The 24,014-nt window shown below is 37.1% G+C and overlaps 1 pseudogene; it reads right to left on the bottom strand.

The window, feature by feature from the left end:
- Nucleotides 1–4,534: 4,534 nt before the first annotated feature.
- Nucleotides 4,535–6,265, bottom strand: LOC149189644 (potassium channel KOR1 pseudogene; annotated as a pseudogene).
- Nucleotides 6,266–24,014: the final 17,749 nt, after the last annotated feature.

Below are 24,014 nucleotides of genomic sequence, written 5' to 3'. Positions count from 1 at the left end.
CACATAAGAAATGATAACAAACACGATATTTCCATCACTCAAAAGGGACATGAATCTTACCAAGGAGGCTATCAAACAACACGTGGTGGAACCAGCAAAGGTGCTCTCCACATTTATTCCACTTAGAATAGTCTAGAATGAAAATAATAGTGCCTAGTTCTTTCGAGTGTGAGATCACATATGAAAGGCTGATATCAAACACATTATTGTCCATAACTCGTAATTAAAAGGAATGGTATGCTTACCTAACACAAGAATTAGAAGTCCAAGCCCTTTCCTCAACGACCCTTGAATTAATCCCATAAAGGATGTTTACTTTATTAGTTTATTTTTTTATGTAATTATGTAAAGAAAATATAATTAGAAATAAAGAAAAATAGAAATTAGACATGAGGTTAGATGAAATGTCATGGAAGGTGAAAGGTCACCAGATTTTGTATAAATATACCCACTATGGTAGAGAAAGGGACTTTTGGCTTTTGTGACTCTTGGAGCACTTGAAAGGGAAAGTTTTCAAACTTCTTTGAGGATCAAGTTCTAGTTTTTCATTCCCACTATTGGGTTTCATGGAGATATTGTATGATTGTGTATGGAATATTTCAGCGATAATATTTAGAAGTCTCTAGGGCCATGACAAGCATTTCTTTCACATGTTATTGAACATTGTAAGACTACTCTTGATGGGTGTTTGATTGTATGCGATTTTTGTTCACTTGTTGAAGGCTAATGAACTATTTTGTTAACGTAGACTTAAATTTTTGGAATTGTTTATTGATATTATATGCTTACATGCTACTTATTAATTACAAACTACTTTACAAGAAATAGCTAGAACACTTTGATTGTAATGTATCTTAGTCAAAGTTTCTATCATTATTTTTCTGAGGTGCATGTTTATTTTAGAAATATGCTGCAATGTTCTTTGCATCATTCATTTAAAATGCTTCCACAAAATTATTCTTACTTGTATCTCATCAGTAATTTTATTAGAATTTCCCTTTCCTTGTTTAATTCATCCAAAATCTAATCTTGACCAAATACGAGATGGTAGTTTGGCCAACATTTTTGAATGAGAATCTCATCCCAAATGGTGTGAGGTCTAATTGGGACCTCATACTTGAGAGATACCATTAGGTTATAACAATGTAATTTCACACCGTAAATGGGGTGGAAATGCTTTTGAGATAAGTATCCCCCCCTTCCTTGACCTGCATCCAAAGTTTAATGTGGACCTCCTTCAACCATACTTTACACCATTGTTGGAAACATATAAAATTGCAAAGCAAATGACACTAATAGAGCTCAACCCAAATTGCATTGAAAAGACAACAATTGATCAAATCGCTGACACATGGATTCCAATAGAGGATCCAACCGGTTGGGTTTTCAAACCAAGCCAGATCTTGCACCAAGGAAATTGGGTCATCGGGGGCTAATTTTAGCATAATTTTCCCCATGTAATGGAGGGACTCAACACAATGGAGATAATTGCTTCTTAAGGGGGGAGGATTGATCCTAGTGGATATTGGTGGCCACCCACCTAATCCACTAGCTCACAACATAGTTTTTTATTTTGGCATTTTTTCTATAGCTTTTTGTGTCTTGAACTTTTGGAGTCATTTTGAGACCCTAAATGATGCTTTTTGGTGAAACATGCACTCGGTGGTGTGCTTAATGTAGTAAACAATTGCACTTCCTAGTCAAGCCCTTTGAAGCAGCTACCCAACACCCCAATTATCGATCATATGTCAAACTTACAAACTCAGAAAGTTGACATTCCAACTTACCTTATTGGGCCCCATAAGTATTTTGGTGCTTCATCGATTAGGGTTAGGGTTTTTGGATGTTTAGGGGTTTTTTCATTGCCTATTTATGTAAAAGGACCTTGGACCCTCATTGTAAGATAATTTGGGAAGGCACATAAATATCACATATATTCTCAGAGATAAGCTACCACCATTCAATCTAGTTTGTTTTAATTATGTATTTATATAGTTTCAACACTTTCCATTTTTTAATAAAAGCCAAGTTTCATTATATCTCTATATTTTTATTACAAATCTATATTTTATTTTGGTCCCTTGATAAATCTGAATCAATAATAGGTTTTTAATTTACAATAATATTTGGGACTCTTGCTTTGGGTATGATCCATATAAGTCCTTGGTTGATTTATATCCCCGGGACCAATAACATAGAGCTTTATTATAGACTTATCAAAGGTTCAACCCAACAAAATCCATTTTGGCATTTCACAAGGAAAATCATTTATGCTAGGGCATAGGTGCACACATCTCGATCACTCAATATTGTTCCAGTACTTTCAACATTGGAACCTTTCATGAAATCATTGACTATGATGTCACTCAAATTGATTACGCACAACTAATTTTCGACTACCCCTACCTGAAAGCTAATAAATCCTAATATCATGCTCATTTGAATTGATACACTCATTTTGATGGGAGTTGCTATCAACTCATTTCTTGTATGGTTCCCCTACCTCTTTGTAGTGTCCACATTACCCTAGTCCACAAGGTAGCTTCCAACATTTCTCATAGCATCTACATCATTCATCCCATGGAAGAGGATAACATCAATGTGAACTTTCATATCAAACCAACAACCTCTACTAGAGGAATATGTCAATATCTTTGTAGAACCAATGGGTTTTCCCCTATGGTTATTTATTCAACATATGATCAACCTTGTGCCCAAATCATCTTCTATGATTACATGAAAGAGTTTCCTAGGAGGCCTCAACTATTATTGTAATTTTGAATTCATTTCATACTTCTCTAAGATAGCTTAGTCATCATACCACTTTTTCAATTTAAAAACACTTGTATGGATAAAAACAACAAATACTATTTTTCATTACTTTAAACTAATATTGTTCACCAAACTAACATTCGAGACGTCATATTAGCAACAACCCTTTGAAATTGAGAGTGACAGATCCCAACATACCATCACATCAACTATGTTGAACTAAGGCAACTACCTTGTTTCCTGCAATTTAGAATGTCTCTTTAATGTCAAATTGAATTATGGTACTTGTGATATAAAATTTTACTCCTTAGTGCAAGCCCTCAAACATTGACTGTGATATTTGTTTGGATAGAAAACAATGTTACATGCACGTTACCACTTCCTAATTTGTATTAATTCCCAATTTAAAATCCAATAATAAAATCATCTAAATAATTTTGATTTTAATTTTAAATTTTGGATTAAAAGTTGATGAAAATTTAACTCCAATCTAAATTAGAATAATTAAAGAATATTTGTATTTTTAAGCTTGGGTTGAGAGTTATTAAAACCCAATACATTTTAATTCCAATAATTAAATAATATTTGTATTTTTAAGCTTGGATTGAGAGTAATTAAAACCCAATAAATAGTAATTTGATTTTATGTAGCATTGTTTCCTTACTGGAAATCTTTCAAGGAGGTTAATAAATGCAACAATGTATCTATAATGTTTGAACTCCTAACCCTCATAAATTAAATGAATAAATAATATCAACACTTTTTAAATGTGACATTGAAATATTTGAAAAAAAAAAAACTAAAAAAATCATAACTGTTTATATGTGGATTGCAAATTTATTACATTAATTTTTATTTAGTTATTAATATTGCAAATTTATTACATCAATTTTTAGTTAGTTATTAATTAATATTAGTAAAGCGTATTTATGACTTCGGCGGTCGCGAGTTCGATCCAGACACACTACTTTAATGGGATATTACAAATAGCCCACGTCATGTGTAAATTCACCAATATTTCACAGGAAGTTAGGGTTTCATCTAGAAATCAGTTGTCATTGTAAATAGCCTTATAATCCACAAATCAAATGAAGAAAATAAAAAACAGGTTATACTATAAACTGTGTCAAAATTAAGAATTAATTCTTCCTGGAATTGAAAGCTTAAATAAACAAATAAGGCTTCCCAATTGACGACTTCGGCGGCCGCGGGTTCGACCCAGACGCACTCCTTTAACAAATAAGCACAGGTTCCCAATTGACAGGCTCCCAATTGAGGACCTCATTGAATCCAACACACTGTAGTAAACATTTTATTCATTCAAACCATACAGTGCACTTAAACTATGAAGGTGAAGTTGCAAATGTGTATTGAGTTGCAATTTGATTAATGAGTAGCCTGGTTCCAATCCAAAAGAAAATCAAGAAACCACATAAAAATAAAAACAAAGAGGCCACATATAAACAAAAATAAGGAAAATATTATATGCAAAGTTCTGGGTACCTTTCTATATTTTTGTTCTGAATAAACATTTTATCCAAATACAATCAAGTAGACAACACATTTCCATCTTGATGAACTTTTTGTACTTTATAAGCTCGGTGAAATTACATATGTCTGTGTATCTCTATCTGTACTTGGTTGCTACTCTCGCCAACATGACAAATATAAAGATTTTGATTGTTATGAATTAAGTCTGCATGCAAAATTTGTTCTTCATCTTCCGTTAAAACAGTGGTACCAACAGAAGCAACGTGCTTTGCTATTTTTCGAAGAAAGCTTCAATTGTCCGAGGAACCCACATGACAAGGCCATCTCTTCTACTCTCTATGGGAGTCCGTGGTTGAAAAGGAAACACTCTACATATTTTGGGCTCATATATCTCTCTTCCTGAATATTTAAAAGAAGAGCCATTTTCTTGATTGTTAACTCTCAAGGCTAATTTAGCTTCTTGTTTTCCAAAAAGGAGACTGAACTTGGATTCTAGCAGTTTACTTCTCAAACCGGTATCGTTTCCCTCAAGCAGATTAGTGAGGATCTGCATTCCATCCTTGAAATAAATTTGTGTGATGTTTACAAAAGTCTGTTTATCTAGTGTAAGCAGTTTGCAATGATGACAGACACGAACATTATATTTCTCAACTATGTTACCCAACACAGCCATCTCACCTAATATACTATAGGGCTCAATTTGTGTAGTTGTCTCCTCATACCCATCCTCTCCAACAATTACGGTTTCCACAGACCCACGAGAAACAATGTAGAGCTGATCTACTACACTTCCTCGTTCAATTACCACCTCCCTAGCAAAAAAGAACTCTTCTTTCATTCTCGTCGCAATCCCACTTAAAAATTCTTGGCTGCAATTATTGAAGAGAGTAACATTTGCAATTTCTGAAGTACGTAAAGACTCTGCAATTTTAGCCCTGATAAAAACGGGAATATCATCTAACACTTTGGGTTCATAATAGCTACTCTCGTAGCCGAACCTGAAAAGACCTTTGATTTCAGCCTTTATATGCTTCGCCACTTTATGTCTTTTCATATATTTAATCAGATTAGTCATTTTATCGCTAAATCTTTCTCTCCTGGATCCCTTAACAATGTGCACAGTCAAGTTACCGATCACATAGGCCCCGACAATCATACTAAAAGAGATATATATCATTACAAATATCATTTCCCTACGATTCACTGCATGCACATCTCCATATCCTACAGTGGACATGGTAGTTATTGTAAAATACAGAGAGGTTATATATAATTTTGACAGGCTTATCTCCCTAAAATGAGTATAATGGTAATCTCCCAAACTTAAACTTCCAACCCATGTAGACCCTTCATTTTCCTCTGGAATAGTTGTTGCCAGATAATAAAAGATGCAAGTAGTGATATGTGTGCAATACAGCTGCATAGAGATAAGTTTCAGAATCCTTGTGAACAGATAGTTTATACAGATATTTTTTTCTATTTTCTTGAAAAATTCCATCAATTTCCGGGCTCGATACAACCGGATCCACAACAGATACCTCACCTCTTCTTTTCTGCCTAATTTTTTGTAAATAATATCCCATGGCAAGCAACAAAGAACATCCGGAACTAAACTTATTTTTACATAACGAACAATAATTTTCCAGCAATCATACACCATCTTGTAAGTATCTAAATCTTTGTAGGAAAGAAAGAACTGAAAAGAAATGTCTATCGAGAAACCTGTTTGTGCCAATATGTCCAGCATCCACAGATGCTTGGGCAAGCCGCAGAAAAAACCGAATTGCAAGGGAGTAAAACAGCAAGAATAAAATGTTGAAACCAAAATAACCCACGACCAACATCTATGCACTAAACCATCCCATTCTATTAAACATCTGTTCGTAGAGCTATTACAAAAACTCAGTCTGCTTTCGTGACTTTGGCCTCCGCTCTCCTGACGTCGGTGGGTGCAGGTTCGATCCAGACCCACTCCTGTAACAACAGAGCACAACATCCCCATTTACAACCTCATTGAGATTTTGGATAACAAAACTGCGGGATGAATATGTCAAAACCGATATTAATTTAACTAGACCTAAGTGGTGTTTCATCCAATATTGGCGAAAACTAATAAGCGACCAACTACCATCACGCCCACACTCCCCGTACCCGTCATACGCTTTACATTAACAGACTGCTTACAGCACACTGATTCTATAAATGATTCTATTAGCTACCACGATGATCTTGTCAGGCCAGGCTGAATGAAACTGGCCAACCCCACTGCTCTTTTCACCACATCAGCACGAAACCGCCCTCCACTCCTCGCAATCTGTGGCAAGGACAACGTGGGTTTCCAGGCGACGCCGCACCTCTATCCCACATCTCTTTCCCTCTAACCGCCTTAGTGGGCCGGTGTAGTTGAGTTGTTGGGCTTGTATCTGGGTAACCCTTGTCCCGATTGCAGGTTATCAGAACCTGCTTACATGGTTGTTCTGGCCCAACTCTCCATTTCCATTTGCTTAACGAACATTGACAAAGATATGCATTAATTATTAAGAAAAACTATGTGAACCGGATGATGCATACATGGATCATACAACCACCCCAGTTTTCTGATGACCATTAACATAAATATTTTTAAAGCATCTAATGATGACCATTACATGGTCATCCATGGACCATTCATCATGAATTTTCTTTTTAAGACTCAGTCCGGCATGCCCGACAATTTTAAATTTAAATTTTGAATTTTGAACTCTACCCAGCCATGCCCGCGAATACCCAAAAGACCTTGAGACCGTCCGTTTTGGAGTGTTTCTTCAATTTTATTTTAAAATCTGGTGAGATTTTTTACAATGGTAATTGTGAGTTTTGTAACTTGCATAACCTTAATCTTTTAATCTTTTAGGGATTTTGGAGGGATATAATTTATTTAAAACCGCGAATACCCAAAAGACCTTGAGCCCGTCTGTTTTGGAGTGTTTCTTCAATTTTATTTTAAAATCTGGTGAGATTTTTTACAATGGTAATTGTGAGTTTTGTAACTTGCATAACCTTAATATTTTAATCTTTTAGGGATTTTGGAGGGATATAATTTATTTAAAACTGCGAATACCCAAAAGACCTTGAGACCATCCGTTTTGGAGTGTTTCTTCAATTTTATTTTAAAATCTGGTGAGATTTTTTACAATGGTAATTGTGAGTTTTGTAACTTGCATAATCTTAATCTTTTAATCTTTTAGGGATTTTGGAGGGATATAATTTATTTATATGTTTTAAAATACATTTTAAAGGGTGCAAACCAATTATTTTGAAAAACAATTCATTACTAACTTTTAATTAAAAAATAAAAAGATATAATGGTGAACGGTTTTTTTTGTTATTTTCATATATTTTTATATAAATTTTATTTAAAATTTTGTATAATTTAACTATTTGAAATAATATTGATATGATTAATGATACATATTCAAAAATATTTAAAAGAATTTTCTTTTTAAGACCCAGTCCCGCATGCCCGGTAATGTGAAATTTAAATTTTGAATTTTGAACTCTAACTAACCACGCCCCCGAATACCCAAAAGACCTTGAGACCATCCGTTTTGGAGTGTTTCTTCAACTTTATTTTAAAATCTGGTGAGATTTTTTACAATAGTAATTGTGAGTTTTGTAACTTGCATAATCTTAATCTTTTAATCTTTTAGGGATTTTGGAGGGAGATAATTTATTTATACCTTTTAAAATACATTTTAAGAGGTGAAAACTAATTATTTTGAAAAACAATTCATTACTAAGTTTTAATTAAAAAATAAAAAGATATAATGGTGAACAATTTTTTTTGTTATTTTCATATATTTTTATATAAATTTTATTTAAAATTTTGTATAATTTAACTATTTGAAATAATATTGATATGATTAATGATGTGTATTAAAAAAGATATGATTAATGATGTGTATTAAAAAATATGCAAATTAGTTCGACAAGTCATCTCTATGTATATATTCTCATCCTCGGCAACCCCTAAAGCCATTATGGGAAAAATAAGAAACATACAAATATGCTTATTTTAGGGGAGCTAAATAACAATAAAAATGTGTCCTTGTCACTTCTGAAAAATTATGTTATCCTAACCACCTCGATGGTTTGGGAGTGAGAGACCCTAAAATCCTCAATTAATCACTAGGAGCCCAAACATGGTGGTGGTGGTTTAAAAACCCATCAGCTTTATGGAGTAATGTATGGAAGCAAAAATACATGGAAAGAACAAATGATAGTTTGATAATTTGGATAGGGGGTGGAATTAAGGGATTTCATCTCTAGAATTCATCGTGGAAATCAAAACATAAACTTATTCCTCTTTTGGGAGGATTCTTAGTAGCAATGGGCCCAAATTGGAAAAAGGAGAGGTAAATTAGTTAAAAACTTGTTTGATATTGTAAGGTATAGTACTAGTCTACTAGTATTGGGCTCAACCTCAATCTCAACAACAATGGAGGTAGTGGCAGAAGTGCATGCATTGACGAGTGCACATAAGCTCAGAAACACAAGTAGCCATCACAAATGAAACATAAAGTAGAAGAATTAAAATCCAATATAGGAAATATATCCTTCGATAGGGGAAATGTCCTAAATGATATTTTAGCTTAAAGGAGCCTTGTAGATTAATAGTTAGCATAGAAGGACACCCAGGTAAAACTAAATGGAAAAGGATATGGGACTCCAAATTCTAGCCAAAGGTGACCCTCTTCCTCTAACTTGCATGCAAAACAAAATCTTAACTTGGGAAAATCTCCAAAAATGGGTTTTCAAAGTCTATCTAGATGTAGCCTCTGATGGGAAAACATAGAAACAACTGAGCATCTGCTTAACAATTATAGATTTGCATTAGAAATATGGGATCACTTGGCCATAATTTTTAGACACTAAAAATTGGAACGGAACCAATATTCATTCAACACTTAATGAATGGAATTTTGGACCTTTTAAAAGTATTATAGTGGACTGAACATGGAAATTTTCCTGAGATTTATAACATGGGAATTATGTAAGGAAAGGAATAGAAGAATCTTCAAATATTAGTCATTAAATGTGGACACTATTAGAGCTCCATAATGGGAAGGTAAGTGAAACAATCCTCATAATCCCAAGTGGTCTACACGAGCTTTGGAATGTAATTCCAAGGAATCACGCATTCTCAAACTTTTGGTGCTCAACCAATATTTTACAAATTTTCAAGCAACACAGCCCTAGCCCATTCCCTGAAATCCTAGCAAATAGCTACCACCTTCTCCTAGTTTCTTAAAGTTAAAATTTGATAGAGCCTCTAGGGGTAATCCCGACCTTGCTAGTTTCAGAGGGGTATTTAGAAATTATCATGGGTAAATTACTCACATTTATATGGGAATTCTAGGAATGAAACTAATAATGTGGCTAAACTTTCATCCTTGAAGCAAGTCCTAATAATATCCAAGCATCTTAATTATCAAAAATTGATAACATAAGGGCATTATAAAACTATTGTCCTAATGATAAATAAACTACAAAATGGATCTAGCCCCCCAAGTTCTCTAATAGATGGAGACTAACAATAGGCTTAACAAGAATCAAAGTCTTAAAGGTAATAGTATCCCTTGTACTATCACATATACGAAGAATAGGATATAAGTTGGCAAATAAACTAACTAACAAAGGTCAACAATACAAGTAGATATGTTGGAAAAAAAATCTCCATCCTCTTCTTGATGTGCTAAGAACCATGTGCAAAGAAATTGTAGAAATGGAAAAAGCTCCCTAGGGTGGGTGCACATCTGGTGAGGCGACCTCCTTGCATTGAGATGAAAACCATCTATTTAATATGGGCAGTAGGCTTCCCATCAAATGTGATATGGATGGCTTAGCATAAAAATATGCTTATTTGGTATTTTGTGTAGTTCATGGGAGGGCATTGTGATGATAGCCTTCATTGCGTGGGAGTCCAGTGAAGGGAAAATTTTTTGAATTCTAAATGCAAGAGAACTCGAGTATTAATTATGGTGATTAACAAGAAGGAAATAACATATCATAACATGGGATGGAGTAATAGAAATTGAGGAGGGAGGGTTGAAGCTCTCGGTAGAGTTTATTAAGTTCCATGCCACTATTTCTCATGGGCACTCCTAGTCTTTTATAGTCCTACTACTGTCAAAGATTATAGGTTTGGAAAAGAGGAAATTAAAAGTCAATCCTATAATAGAATTGTCGTTGCATGCAAGATTGATGATAGTTTGCAATTAGAAAATACTCAGTCTAGAGTGCAATACCTCTAGTTCGTTGCAAAATTAGATAAGGATTCTCAAGTTTGCTGTAATTATAATTTCTGTTACACACAACCATTTAGTTGTAGACATTTTTCTATCAAAGTTTTACAGGAATTATGGATTAATCATCTTTTGGATATTTATCCCCTCTTAGGAACTCCCTAGGGTGGGTGCACATCTCGTGAGGCGACCTCCTTGCATTGAGATGAAAACCATCTATTTAATATGGGCAGTAGGCTTCCCATCAAATGTGATATGGATGGCTTAGCATAAAAATATTCTTATTTGGTATTTTTTTTAGTTTGTGGGAGGGTGTTGTGATGATAGCCTTCATTGCGTGGGAGTCTAGTGAAGGGAAATTTTTTTTGAATTCTAAATGCAAGAGAACTCGAGTATTAATTATGGTGATTAACAAGAAGGAAATAACATATCATAACACGGGATGGAGTAATAGAAATTGAGGAGGGAGGGTTGAAGCTCTCGGTATAGTTTATTAAGTTCCATGCCACTATTTCTCATGGGCACTCCTAGTCTTTTATAGTCCTATTACTGTCAAAGATTATAGGTTTGGAAAAGAGGAAATTAAAAGTCAATCCTATAATAGAATTGTCGTTGCATGCAAGATTGATGATAATTTGCAATTGGAAAATACTCAGTCTAGAGTGCAATACCTCTAGTTTGTTGCAAAATTGGATAAGGATTCTTAGGTTTGCTGTAATTGTAATTTCTGTTACACACAACCAATTAGTTGTAGACATTTTTCTATCAAAGTTTTACAGGAATTATGGATTAATCATCTTTTGGATATTTATCCCCTCTTAGGAACTTCTAATTCGAGGAGGTGTGTTTTTTATGACTTAATTTGAGCTTTTTCAGCCTCCATTTCACCCCCTACCTATAATGTTTCTCTTTGTTGGGAGTGCCCTGCTCATTGTTAAGCTAGGTTATCCTTCTCTAGCATCCTAGTCACCTTCCTTGTGCCCCTTCTTAGAGTTCCTACAATTTCTATTTTGCCTCTCCTCCCCATCTAAACTTTCTATTTGATTTCCCCTTCTCTCCGTAGGACCGTAAACTTCGTTCAACCCCTCCCTGGTGCCCCCGGGTCATTGAAAGAGGTGGTCTCTCCTCTGCTCACCATGGAGGAAGAAGAGAACAACCAGGCCCTTCCCTTGCCCCTAATCTTGCTTCCCCCTCTTAGCCAAACCCATTCTCAATCAATAGCTCAAGTGGTTATGACCCAATATAGATAAATTATCCTTGAAATAGTCCAAAGAGTAATGTTTGGTGTTGAAGAACAAGTCTAAGAAGCCAGAAGTTTAATTCTAGATAGGAAATTGGATTGTGAAACTATTGAATGGATACTTGGCATGGGTAACTCTACTAGAGCATGCAACTCCTCTTACATGCAAACCATTAATATTTACTAGCATACTAAAACACTCATGGGAAGAGTGTTGAGAAGTGTAGCAAGAAAGGCTTAATTTGACTTAGCCTTGGTCAGAATGACAAAATTCAAAATTTTCACATCAACGGACAACTTGGAAGCAGTTAACTAGTGTGTCATGGATCTTTTCAATCAGTTAGCTCAATAAATTTGTGTTAGTGGGCTTGGAATTTAGTTTGCATGTGTTGGTTACTAATTTATAGAAATCTAGTTCAGCTATTTCCAGTTGTACTCAGTAAAACTAGTTCTAACATTTGATAGAACTAGTTGGAGGTTAGTTGTGCAGTGGGGCATTAGTCTAACTGAGAGATCATCCAATTAACTAATCAGTCAACCAAAAATAGTCATACATACAAGGAATTTGAATAACTTAGCTGTGGTGGAGATTCCAAGCAAGTGTAACATCAATTATAGACTAACATGCAGTGTACAAGTGTTGCATACAATCAATGATCAATCATTGGGAACTGCACAATCAATTTAGAGGAAATTTCTAAAGAATAGGGGTCAATTTCCTCAGGATTTGCGCAAGGAAACAAGAGCCCGGGTGGGGACATAAATTGATTAAGTATGGGTCAGAGCTTCTTATTGAGTAAAGAGAACAATTATTCTTTTGCAGATTGAGCTTAGAGTTAGAGCTGGCAATTGTAATAGATTCTATATTCATTTGAATAATTCATGTAGGCTTAAGGGGTTTTTACTAGTTGGTTTCCCTTAGATACATCTATGTACTTGTGTATGTGATTGATGCATGTTTGTGAATGTTGTTCTAAATTGTGAATTAGTTTCTACAGATTAGTGTAGAATTGTGTCTCTTGATTTAGATTAAATTTTTTGAGCAATTTCAATTCTATCACCATATTTCTGCAACACGTTCTTACTGATAGAACATACTCGCAGTAAGAAATGACCATCTACATGGAAAAATTAATGGACAAGGTAGATAGACTCAGCAAGGTCTCAATTCTAGCCAAGAAATTGGAAAACTTTTACTTCCTATTCGAAAAATGACAGTAGGCTCTAGCCACTGACTTCGGTGGACTCTCCAACTGAATGATGATCAAGTGAGCCATATCTTTCAAGAATAAAATCAGTCATAATGTAGTGCTTTTAACTCTATCAACTCATGTTTTATTTTATTTTCTACTCTTATATTTTGAGAGAATACTTGGTAGACTATAGAATACACAATTGTAAAATTTTGAAGATGTGTTATTGGTTTAGTTTCCTAAGTGGCATACGAGTAGCTAACAATAACTATCTATAGATACATTTTATCCTTTTAAAAATAAACATATAAATTATTATAGACTATTTTCCACGTAGCATCATATTAAAAATAATGCATACATGCTAGATGGTTATAATGTATGCTCATTGAATAAGTATCTCAATTGGTAAAAAAGTATGTGAATAGTGATTCATATTAGTTATCAATTATATGTTTATAAAATGGTGTATATATATAAGTAAAAAATAAATTCAATTAAATTATAAAAATTAAATTTAATTAAATGTAAAATATATTGTATTACTTTATAAATTTTTATTTGAAATAAAATTTATAAATAAATATAAAGAATTGTATTATTGAATTTGATTAAAATTATAATATAAAATATGTAGAAGTAATAAACAAATTTAAATTTAAAAAGAAAATATTTTTAAACATATTTAAAAAAATATATTATATAATCAAATTTTCTAATTTTTATAATTAATGAAGATTTGAAATATAGTAATAAAAAAATGTTAAGTTTTAAGCACATTAATAAGTAGTTTTATGAAAAAAAATTAAGTGTAGTATTACATAAAGTAAGATAATATAATGTTTTTTTTTTTACTAACTAAAGATTAATTTAAATAATAAAATTTTGGCAAGATGTGTATCTTCACTATTAGTTGAATGGTCGATTCAACATAAGTATAATAGATTATGTTATATTTGTCAATTCCATCTCTGACTTTTTGAGGATAAAAGATATACCAATTTTTTACACTAAAAAATCATATACCAATTTTTAACACAACAATATCTATTTAAATTGGAACAAGGGTTTTTATGAATTAATTGAACATAAAAATTATTATATTTATTTGCTTACTTTTGCATAGCTACATATCATGATAATTTTTTATTTTAATTTCCCATATAAGAATAAATTGTTAAAACACAAATATTTACTTTTAGGATTGTGTGCTTCAAAATTTAAAAGCAAAAACTCCCTAATCTAATTTACTATGTCTAGTTAACAAATAAAGATATAAATAAACATTATAACATGAATGTGCAAATAAAAGACAAATCTAAATTTTAATTTTAATTTCTACAACCATTTAGCCTTCCAACATTTAATCACACTTCTATTATCCCCTAATCAAAAGACAAAGAGTAACTCAAAAAAACCATAACCAATAGTTGTAGGAAAAAGAAAAATAACCTGAGTACGAAAGCCAATAGCTGTAAAAATGAAAATCTCATAATAGAACTATGAGATTTTATGTTTATAATGCCGAAAAAAAACAGACAAACTCTTTGTAATACCAAAAAACATTGGAACAAATTGTTTGTAATACCAAAAAAACTGGAACAAACTATCTATATTATAAAGCAAAAAAAAATTATTTATAAAACCAAAAACTAAAAGTAGAAATAAGTAATTTACTGTCTAGAATACCACTGATTGGGCCATAATTTCAAGACTAGGGACTCTCTCTAATTCTGGAACTGCTAAAACATTGAGCAAGTAGGGGGAGAGAGAGCACGAGTGCCACGATGGTGTCCAACCAGTGGAATGCACCCCCTCTTTGTCCATCTAATGCCATCGTCCGCGCCTTCACCAGATCCAATCACTGTTCGACATTTCAGTAACCCTCTTTAGCATGCCGAGCTACAACATCATATGCCACGTTTCAGCTTCCGACCGTGCCTTCACCCACTCCAATCACGGTTCGATGTTTTGGTAGCTCTCTATAGCATGTCGAACTGCTGCACTTTCTGCCACGTTACAGCCTCTCCACTTGTCCTTTGTTAGGAGCTCATGCTTGCATGCAGTCTGTCGTGTTGCCTCCTAGTTCTCGATGTACGTTTACCTCAGGTTATTCATCCCTTATTTAGTCGCTTCTCTCTGCACCGCATGCGGTTTTGGCCTTCTCTCATCCGCGCGCTGTGCGCGGGGATGCATCGTCTACGTTCTCAGTTATTCATCTTGGAATCTTCTTCCTTAGTGGTAGTCTTTGGATTACTCTTGGTCTCAAGCTTCCGGACTGAATAATTGTTGTTTCTCCCTGAGCTCTTATCCTGCTCTTCAACCATCAAATTTCTCTCTCTTTTTATGGGTCGGTCTATCATTCTGAGCTGGTGGCTTGGAGCCGGTTCGTGTCTGTGGATTCTATGGCACTCTTGCTCTCGAAGGATGCTCGGTTAATAAGGTTAGTAACCTTTTGGTTTCCTATTTTCATCAGAAAGCATATTTTTTCGGTTATTCTCTATTTTCTCTGGTTCTAGCTAAATTTAGGATAAAATTGTTGCCCATTTGTTCTAAAAGGAGCAGTAAAGGATTTGAATATTTTCATAATCAGATTCCACATCTTGAAGGGAAGATTCCTATAATGGATCAATCTATGGAATCTTCTTCTGAAGCACTCTCTTCCCCACATGAAACTCCAACCACTGATGATAATTTGAGTGATGTGATTGACAAAATTAGTAGAATCAATTTTGATTCAGTCCCAACTCAGTCAACTGAGTAACCTAGACCATCTCAGAAAGGTCCCCCAAAGTGGCTGACAAAGACACTTGAAAGTGTTCATCCTTATGAGGTTGGAAAGACAGGAACAAGAAATTTAACTAGGAAAAATGAAGGCGATGTAGATGATTCTGATTCACTTGTTGATATGGATGTTTCTTATGATTATGAACTGAATATGTCCACATATTTTGAACCTACTTCCTTCAGAGAAGCTTCTTCGCATGATAAATGGAAAGAAGCGATCCAAAAGGAGTATGATGCCTTGATAAAGAATGGCACTTGGAAGCTGGTTGCTCCTCCAATGGGAACCAAACCAATGGGTTGCAAGTGGATCTACAAGAATAAGTATAAAGATGATGGCTCACTTGACAAGCACAAAGCTAGGCTTGTGGCAAAAGGTTTTGCGCAAAATGAAGGGGTTGATTATGAGGAGTTTTTTTCCCCCATGACAAAATGGGCTACCATCTAGACACTCTTTGCCCTAGCAGCTCAAAACGATTGGAAATTCCACCAAATGGATGTAAAAACTATTTTCTTGAATGGAGATCTAGAAGAGAATGTTTTTATGTCCCAGCCTAAAGGATTTGTTGTGAAAGGACATGAACATAAAGTATGAAAACTTGTGAAATCGTTGTATGGCCTCAAGCAAGCACCGCGAGCCTGGTATGAAAAGTTAACTAAGCATCTTCTGAAACTAAACTTCAAACATTATGATCTTGATGATGCAACTTTGTTTGTCAAGAAAGTTGGGAAAATAGTTGTATATATTCTAGTATATGTAGATGATATTTTGATGACAGGGAATAATGAGAGCTACATTACATCCATAAAGAAGGAATTGAGGAAAGGTTTTGAAATGACTGATTTGGGTTGTGTTCATTACTATCTTGGTATTGAAGTAACTCAACATCCGAAGTCTATATTCATTTCTCAAAAGAAATACATTGGAGATCTGTTGAATAGATTTTTTTGTTGTTGGAATCCTCTCCAGGTTTATGCAAAAGCCTTTTGAGGGATATTGGTCTGCTGTAGAAAGAGTTCTAAAGTACTTGAAGGGAACTCAAGACTTTGGACTCAAGTATACACAGGTGGGTGACTTCAGCCTGATTGGATACTCTGATTCAGACTTCGATGGAGACAAAGAAACTTGGGTATCTACTTCTAGTTATGCTATGAGTCTTGGATCAGGAGCTGTCTCCTTGAGATCACACAAACAATCAGTTCCAGTAGATTCCACAATAGAGGCAGAATATGTGGCAGTAGCTGAGGCAACAAATAAATTGTGTGGCTCATGAAAATTTTGGAATATTTTCAAGTAAAGCAAGTACATTAAACTCCACTCATGATTGACAACACCTCTACAATAAATTTGGAAAAGAACCAAAAGTTCCATGATCAAACAAAGCACATCAATACAAAATACCATCTGATTCGATGATCCATCTATGCCATTGTTCCACTAATGAGAAGATTGCAAACATCTTCACCAAAGTGCTTGGAAGAGAAAAACTTGAAAGATTCAGAATGATGCTTGGACTCACCAACATCCCTTCAGATTAAGGGGGGGAATTGATGCCTAATCATGGGTATTTGGTGAATGTTGGCTTGTTGGGGCCTGACCCAGGTTCAGAGTTAATTAGCCAAGCAAATCCCAGTTCTACTGGCCCTTTTGGCAAAAGTTCGTGGAGCATGGATTGAGGTCTCACCCGAAGTAGTATGGGAGGGTGCCAGAACTAGGTTTTCGTACCATTGAGATGTCTAAGAGGTTCGACTAGTCCTAGGGTTCGTCTTTGCATGTAGGTCACTTCACACACTTCTATGTTTCTTACGCCCTAATACTGTCTTCGTGCAACCCTAACCAGGGACTGTTGGGGTTTCGCGCTACTAGAGCCACACTCTAGGATATTACTTGTGATCTTACTTATCTTCTTATATCAGTTACCTACCTTCGCGTAGTTAGATGTATTATATTATAATTAGTTATACAACCCATTCAAGTAAGTTCGTGCAGCATATAAACAATACATTTGAAATTTATACCCAATCATACATTAAAACAGGAAAATATGTATAGAAATATGATAATCTTTCTCTTTATTAATTCTTCCAATGGTTATAGACTTGGCCTACCCTGTGCACTCATCTGTAGGGGTCCGCGCACTCAACTATGGACTACTAGGCCTCTACACACTCAGCTGCAGAGACTTCTCCTACTCTACGACCCAAAGACACACTCTACAAATATGACTCAACTCTTTCTTTCCCTTCCATCTCATAACTACTTAAAGCTTCGCTCTATTTATACAATCCCATGGTTTGTGGACCATGGGTAGGTCTATCCTGCCGACATTACATTACAAAAACTAGGGTAGACAACCCTGTGACTCTATTATAATTCCGCGCCCCGTACTCGCAATTCGTGGGGCTTTTACAAAAAGATTTGATCAAAACTATCTTGGGGGGATTCCATGCCCAAAAAGCCCCTAACACAAACATCGTGACTCACCCTCGAGTCACTCTATCGGTGCAAAGATGGTTGCACAGAGTCCCTCCAACTCTGCTTGAACTGTGACAAGGTCGGCAGCACACTAAGCTGTTGCCCTCTAGATCTATTGCATGCGTTTTTCTAAGACCGTGTTGTCATAAGTGCTTCTCTGCATCTATGTGTGTACCCCCTACATGTGTTTATAGTCTTGTGACGTCTTCTAGATGCTTGGAGCGTGATGTCAGGCTACCTATGTAGGGCTTTAATCAGATGCCATTCACTTTTCCTGGGAAAGGTTTGCCATTTAGTTTGACTAGCTCTACCGCACCTTTGTCTGTGACCTCCTTAACAATGTATGGTCCCAACCAATGCATTCAAAACTTTCCCTCGAATTTATCAAACTTACTGTCATACAGAAACACTAAATAATTTACCTTGAAGGTGCGTAACTTAATATGGTGATCATGCCAAGCCTTCTCGCGCCGCTCCTACACCTACTGATGGAAGCCAACCAAGAACCGTTCATCCTCAAATCTGGTTCATTAATGCTCCCTTGGCCGCAGATTTTCCAAAATCTTTCCCATAAATCGCATCTTAAATGCCTGCCACCCACTCCATTTAACCTCAAGTCGAGCATCCCATCATGAATAGTGACTTCAACAGTCACTTTTTGGCCAACCCGCACAGTAGCGCAACCCCCCATGCACAGTCGCAGACCTTGTGACTCTTTGCTTCTGTGCGCAGCTCCAATGTCATGCAGCTCCCAAGCAGAGTAGTTTATAGTCCTGCGCTTCCTTTCAACTGCCTGGAGTGCTAAGACTATACTTACCTAAGCTAGTCAGGTGGTCACACCACTCGTGTAAATTTGCATCCTGCCATCCATCGCGTTTCGTGGGAAATATCCACCTTTCATTGTTACAGGAGGCATTGCGCACTTTACCATCTGCAACGCACTACCATGGTTGATTCGCTTAGTAATGTGCAGTCCAAGTTAGGCATCATACTGATCAATTCATGGCAATAGGCCTCGAACTGGTCAATGGGATCATGCACACCTTTTTTTTGTCACCTTGGTCTTCTTATCGAGAAAATATTCCTTTATCTCGTCCTCCAGCTTCTTCACTTCCACTTATACCAGAGCAATTTTCTTCCTTAATCACACCCTTTCTTTCTCAAGTTCTTGGAGCCTAAAATTTCCCTTTTGGACTTCTTCCTCAAGTCCCAAGCATTCTGCTTGTTTTGTCTGTGCGATCCCTTCTTTGAAGGCACCGTGAGCCGTCATATCTACTAGTGCTATCATATGTGCGGACTAGGCATTTCATGCTCCATAAGGATTACAATGGTTACCTCATATTCCAGCCTCGGAGGTGCCTACGCCGTCAGGTTCTTACACGCGGTCCTATAAGCCCATAGAACTGTTAGTACGTGCAGGTCCCAATCAGTTCACTTCACATTGTGGACCTTGTTCAGTGCTTCGCGTTCTTTGTTAAAGGCTTCTGCGTGGATGTCCTTCTGCACACTTGGTCTTTCCATATTCTGTGGCTCCAACCGGGGGGGTCGTTCATGCCATTACCTTGTCTGCACCTTCTTACTGACCGTGTCTCCTAACGTGAAGACTGTGTGCATCCGCACAGGTTTCACAACATACACCTGCATCCATCAGGATAAATGGGTGCACGGACCATTTTATCCAGCAAGATTGTCTGTTAAGCATATTTGAGGCTTTCCAAACCATATGCACATCATTCTTATGTAGTCGTGCTAGTCCTCAAAACTCCTTTGGTGTGTACCCCACCATCTCACGGCGTAGCACGCAATACCCATTTCAGAGCTCGAAACATTATTGTTTTGGCACTTCTATTTCAGATTTGTTCAAGAATTCATCCACCTCGCTTAACCCATCATACGTTGGTAGATATCTTACCTTTATCGCTACACAGCGTAACGATCTCATCATCATATTATAGTTGAGTGTGGTTACCTTGTGTAACCGAACCTACCATCATTCTATCGCTTCGTTAGAATCTGATGTGCAGGAGCTTTCACGCTCCCAAGAGATTCGACCATCCACAACTGGGTTTACCTAGTCATGTTTCCACGTGGTTATCTTATAGATGAAATCCAAATCGTCATCACTGTCATAGTAGCGCACTGGCTCCATGTAGCGCGATCCTTCTCCAGGGTCCAAGGGTACCACTATGCGTAGTGAATTTTTCTCAAAGATCATCTTGCGTTTTTTCAGATTTATCATGTCATTCATGTTAGTGGCCCAATCTGTTCCCAATAATGCAGGGTAGGAATTGTTGTCATCAACAATCTCTATTACTTCAAAATCTACTAGTGCGCTTGCTCCTTCAACATCTACTATGATTCCCTGCAATGTCCCCATAGGTAGGATCTTTTGCTGGTTCACCATTTGTAGTTGGATAGGAGATCATGTGCTCCCATATCTATTTTGGCAGGACCTTCGTGTCTGATCCTAGATCTAGAATCACTTGGTCCATCTCATATTCCCCAATCTGTGCAGTCAATCTCATCTCTCTTCCTGTTCGCGTCGTGTGTTTCCCGAGCTTCCATATTATGCGCGATTCTCTTGGCGCAGTCCCAACGCATCTAGTTATGAGTTCTTGCAGTCCCTTTATAGCCTTGTTGTCGTGCAACAACTTCATGCATGTCTCCAAGAATGTAGTGAGCATTGACAGGTCCATTTCTAGCTCCAATATATCTTTATTTCCTGGAGTGGAGGCCTCAACAAAGCTCTTCTTAGCTTCCATGAAAGTCTTCTTAGCGCTCTCCAAATAAAATTTTGATTCCTTTGTTGGAGCCTTGAGAACCTAGGTACTTTCTTTAAGTTGCTTGCCTTTGTTATCCCCTATCGTAATTCCACTCTAGAGCATGATATTTACGTTAGGGTCTTCCTCGCATGGCTCAGACCTCATCATTTGTAGGTTCTAGGTTGGGGGAGGTTGGAGTGCTCCCTTGTCGCGCAACCTCGCCATCAGTGTGGGACAGTCCTTCGTCTCATGATCTAATAATGTACAATACAAACATGATGGTCGCATTGGTTTTGTACAATCACGGGCATAATGCCCTGGCCCTCCACAATTGTAACAAATCAGTTGTCTGCGACCTCTTCCTGGTCCCCCTCCACCTTGGCCTCGTCAACACCCCTAAAATCTAGTGCATGCCATTCCCATGTTTTGATCGAGGGGTTGTGTTTCGGCCTGAACTGTGTAGGTAGGAGTTCGATCCATCATCATCTCATAACTCCTACAGGTGTGCTCATCATGTCCTACAGAAAAACGATTGTGAATTATGCGTATACTTCTGTAATAGATGGAAATTATCTATAGCATGCTTTCATCCTATCTGACAAATCGCGCACCACAGTGAAAGTGTCGCGCTTGGTCCTACTTGTGCCTCCAATCTTAGTGGCGTTAGCTCTCCTCCCGAAAGGTCATTTACAAACACCGGGAAGTGGTCTTTGTCGTGCCCTTGACCCTTGCATTTTATGCACCATACCTCGTCACACACCTCTGGGCGGGTTGTCCTGTCTTGTTTCAAACTTTGCATCTCCAGGCACAAGTTATTCAACTGTACGTGAATATGTTGAACTCCCAGGTTAGGATCTTGTATCGGGGTCTCATGCAATCTCATTGCAGCCTCCAAGGCCTTGGCCTGAGTGGTTATCCTTTGTTGTGATAGCGTGTTCCGTAGATGCGGCGTTAACGATGCTACAAACCATTTGCGGTGTTGCCCATCTGTTAATGTCATGTTTGCTATTAGAAAATTATATATTATGGAGAAATGGAACAAATAAAATATTGCAGAAATATAAACACAAAAAACACATAAAACAAGATAGACACAGATATAAGTGGTTCACCCAGTTTGGGCTGCGTCCACCCTGAACTGCCAGTCCTTCCTTTCTATTATCCAGCAAAATGAAGAGACACAACCTACAGCAGATCCGCTGTAATATCCTCTGTTTTCTCTCACAGTCTCACCTCCTTGTTTCTCGCTCACATAATACACATCTATTACACAGCCTCAAATACAATGCCACCATACAAAGAGAGGGGTTGCCTTCTAGGGCAAAAAAACCCTGAACTAAACATAAATTCTACCTTCAGATCATCCGCCTAATGAACGGCCCAGATTGACTAGAAATTACTATGCTTTTACAAGGCAATTTTATATTTGTTTTTAGCTTCAGGCGCTGCCCCCGAGCCCCCAGACCCCCGCTGGGGGGACAAATCCCCCTCGCACCCCCCCGCGTGGAGGGGTGTACAAACTTCCTGGGGTATACATCCAGCTGAACAAAGACCTCTGAACAATCATGCTCCACACACAACATTTGCTTCACGAATTGTGCATTTCAGTCTTTGATCCAACTCCCATGGGGTTTCACCTGGTAGCATTGTGATTTCCTTGAACCTAATGATTGATTGTGCCTCTAACTTCGGCCTGCTAAATTATTTGTCGAGCTCCACTTGGATATCTGTGATCCCCGCATTCGGATTGTCATTGGAATGCTTAATGTACCAGGTCAGCGCACGATCCTGCAGAGCGCTGACCAATGTTGCCTTCTTTATATTGTCATTTGTGACTCCCTGTGCTTCCCATACTGCTTTTATCACAAACCAAAATTGGTTTGGATCTTCATTCCCTACTCCCTTGAACACTGTAGCTTTATTGCACTTGCCACACTGCTTCGCGGTGGTGGCAGGGTTGGTATGGGCAAAGACAGGGGTGAAGACAGTGAAACTGGAGGTGACGTGGTTGGAGTTGGTATGCGCGGAATTCTCTTTATTATTAGATTGATCGCACTTCTAGGCAAGACCTTTGCGAGCTCTTCTTCGGCCCCTTGCGGAGGTGAAATCAAGGGGCTAGTTTCTAGTTCTGATCTACTCTCATTTCTGTAGATTTTCCCACCTCGCGTAGCCCCAAACATTAATTTATTTGCATAACCCGTTTTTCACACAATAGAATTGTAATCCAAGAGTTTAAATATTTAACGTACTTACCTCGCGGTCCTTTGAGGAAGCATCGTTCTTCCTCGCTATAACTGACTAAAGTATCTACCATGAATTTGGTGATGAATCCTCCTATGATTTGATCGAGCCAATGTTCAACAGCGCGTGCAGTCTTATCCTATGATGCTTCCAGTCTATGCACAAATTTTGGAGTCCACACAATCAGTTTGTCGAGTTTACACCTTCCTTAGCTATCTTCTAGCTTTTCGATCCACTCATACAACTCAGTAGGGAAGGACGCAAAGAAAATTTTGTGGATCTCTGTGTATAAGTAGCAATCTAACCACTTTTCTTTTGATAGCTGCGGATTCCTATTTTCCTGCGCCGCGAACTCATGAATCTTCTTGTCCAACTCATCTTCAATTTCTTTCTTTATCAGATTCCAGTGATACTGAATCAGACATCTCTTATGCAGATCCCGGTCTCGCCAACGGAACCATTTCTTGCCTTGTTGGGGCCTGACCCAGGTTTGGATTTAATTAGCCAAGCAAATATCGGTACTACTGGCCCTTTCGGCAACAGTCCGCGGAGCGTGGACTGAGGTCTCACCCGAAGTAGTATGGGAGGGTGTTAGAACCAGGTTTCCTCACCCATTAGATGTCTGAGAGGTTTGACTGGTCCTAGGGTTCGTCTCTATGTGTAGATCACTTTGCGCACTTCTCTGTGTCTTACGCCCTGATACTATCTTTGTGCAACCCTAATTAGGGGTTGTGGGGGTTCCGCGCTGCTAGAGCCACACTCTGGGTTATT

Source organism: Pinus tabuliformis, chromosome 3_1 (genome assembly GCF_031772625.1).
Source record: "Pinus tabuliformis cultivar Carrire ecotype Pingquan chromosome 3_1, CPIR1, whole genome shotgun sequence".
Taxonomy (NCBI): domain Eukaryota; kingdom Viridiplantae; phylum Streptophyta; class Pinopsida; order Pinales; family Pinaceae; genus Pinus; species Pinus tabuliformis.
The sequence above is the reverse complement of the archived record's forward strand: the minus strand, read 5'-3'. Positions and strand labels throughout refer to the sequence as shown.